The following is a 3084-nucleotide window of genomic DNA, read 5'->3' as shown; positions in this document are numbered from 1 at the left end:
CGAGTTGTGGCACAGGAGATTGGGTCACCTTCACCATGGAGCCTTGAAGATACTGCAGCAGATCACTACAGGGCTTCCTAAAGGCACTCTTGCGCAGTCAGATCAGTGCAAGGGGTGTACTTTGGGGAAGTTTGTGAAATCCACCTTTCACGAGAAGGATAGTCGCGCCACGACGATCCTTGAGAGAATTCACACAGACGTGTGTGGACCTTTCTCAGTTGCTTCAACAACAAAACACAGGTATTATGTGATTTTTGTTGATGATTTCTCTCGTAAGTGCTGGATCTTCTTCATGCAGAAGAAGAGAGAGACATATTCAAAGTTCTGTGAATTCGAAGCACTGGTTGAGAAGGAGTCGGGGAAGAAGGTGAAGGCTCTTAGGAGTGGTAATGGTGGTGAATACATCTCAGATGAGTTCAAGGATTTCTGCAAGGCAGAAGGGATTTGAAGAGAGCTCATAGCTCCCCATAACCCACAACAGAATGGGGTAGCTGAGCGGAAGAACAGAACGATTGTGGGTGCTGCACAGGCAATGTTGCATGATCAGGGCCTACCCCTTCACTTGTGGGTGGAAGCATGCAATACAACAGTTTATGTGCAGAACTGTTGTCCTCATAGGATACTTGGCATGAGTACACCCGAGGAGGCTTATTCTGGTAAGAAGTCTAATCTTTCTCATTTGAGGATTTTTGGTGCTAACGTTTACATGCATGTGACGAAGGATGCCAGGAAGAAGTTGGAGCCGACCGCAGAGGTTGGGATATTTGTGGGGTACACTGATACGCTTCACAACTATCATGTGTATTTGCCAGACAGTGGTAAAACTGTTGTGCGACGGGATATAAAATTTCAGGAGGAGAAAGCCATGAAGTGTTCGTTTGAGAGGGAGCTACACTTGCATGCAGATGAGGAGCTATTAGTTCTTAAGGATGAGCTTCAAGACGTGGATTAGCCACAAGACGAGGTTCATGGAGTGGAAGAGACCACTCATGCAGCGCCAACCATCAGAGTGTGAAAGCGCTTGACAGAAGCTGAGCGACTGGCTCAAGATGCAGAGAAAGTTGTAGGACCACCTACAGCCCAACGCAGGCAGAGATAGTCACCTGATCGGTACACTGGACACATGGCTCTTATGAGCAAGTGTGTTGTGACTGAGCCATCCTCTTTCGAGGAAGCTGTGGAGGATCCCGCATGGGTAGACGCCATGGTGGAAGAGTATGATTCTATTGTCAGAAACAGTGCATGGGAGATTGTTCCTAGACCGGAAGGGAAATTAGTGGTGGGTTCAAGATGGATCTACAAAGTCAAGCAGGAAGCTGATGGGAGTGTGGAGAAGTACAAGGCAAGATTTGTTGCCCGAGGCTTTTCACAAATAGAGGGGATCGATTATGAGGAGACCTTTGCACCTGTCGCAAGGTATTCTTCCATACGGACGATTCTTGCTCTCTCAGCGCAGATGGGATGGCACATTCATCAGATGGATGTGAAGACTGCGTTCCTCAACGGAGTCATTGAGGAGGAGGTGTACATTGAGCAGCCCGAAGGCTTTGAAGTCTTCAGCAACGAGTCGCATGTGTGCAGGCTCAAGAGAGCGTTGTATGGGTTGAAGCAAGCACCACGTGCTTGGTACACACGGATAGACAACTATTTCACAGGACTTGGATTCTCTAAAAGCGAGGCGGATCCTAACCTATACCAGATTGTGGTGGAGGGTAAGTTTCTTATCCTTGTACTGTATGTTGATGATTTGATTCTAACGGGTGATGAGTTGTTGATACATTCATGCAAGGATGATCTTGCTAAGGAGTTTGAGATGAAGGACTTGGGCCTCCTTCACTATTTCCTAGGATTGGAAATATGGCAGCGCAGTGGTGGACTGTTTGTTTCTCAGGGAAAGTATGCTCGGGAGATATTGGAAAAGTTCAACATGCATGGCTGCAAGCCTATTGATACTCCTCTTCCCGGAGGTTGGAGGAAAGAGGATGCCACTTCGAGAGAAGAAGTGGATGCCACTGTTTATCGACAGTTGGTGGGGTTGCTAATGTATTTGGTCAATACACAACCTGATATATGTTATGCAGTTAACCAGCTTTCACAAGCTATGGTTAAGCCTACAAAGCTCTTCTGGAAGGCGAGCAAGCATGTATTGCGTTATTTGAGAGGCACATCGGGATATGGATTGTGGTACAGACAGGAGGATGAGGTGAAGCTATGTGGCTTCACGGATGCAGATTGGGCAGGGAGCCCAACGGATAGAAAGAGCACATCAGGAGGGGTCTTCAGTATTGGATCGACAACAGTTTCTTGGTACAGTAGGAAACAGAGATCCGTGGCACTCAGCTCAGCGGAGGCCGAGTATATGGCAACAAGTTTGACTGCATGTGAGGCTATATGGATGAGGAAGATCCTGGTTGGTTTGTTCGGTTCTCATTTGGATCCTACTGTGATTTACTGTGATAACCAGAGTTGCATGAAACTCTCAGCTAATCCTGTATTTCATGATAGATCTAAGCATATTGACATTAGGTACCATCATATCAGAGATTGTGTGCAGCGGAGAATCATGTTGCTTTCATACATTCCAATGGAGGATCAGGATGTTGATATTCTGACGAAGGCTCTCACCAGGAGCAAATTCGAATACCACCGAGGCAAGATAGGGGTTTCTGATAATCCATATCTTGTCGAGAGGGAGTGTTGAGATTGCAACAAGATGATGGAGCTTAGTGAAAAGAGTCGCCTTCACTAGGTGGGCCCGCAGGCAAATTATGGCGCAAGTTCTATTTTTGGTTCACAGCAGGGATGATCACAGCAGGAGTGACCACAGCAGGGATGATCGCAGCAGCAGTGATCACAGTAGGAGTGATCAAAGTCTATTTTTAGACTAGATGTCAAAAATAGAAAAGTCAAATATTATTGTCTCATAATAATATTTGGACTATAAACTTGATCTTATTCTCTTGGAGCACTTCAGTTTGAGCTACAGATGTGGCACATGCAGATGTCAGAAGGAAGTACACTTTCTTTGTGGGTCAGTTGAGTTGTTGCATGCATGACTTCAGTTAGAACACAATCAGTTGAGTT

This window comes from Pinus tabuliformis, chromosome 5_2 (genome assembly GCF_031772625.1).
Source record: "Pinus tabuliformis cultivar Carrire ecotype Pingquan chromosome 5_2, CPIR1, whole genome shotgun sequence".
Lineage (NCBI taxonomy): Eukaryota > Viridiplantae > Streptophyta > Pinopsida > Pinales > Pinaceae > Pinus > Pinus tabuliformis.
This window is presented reverse-complemented; position numbering follows the sequence as displayed.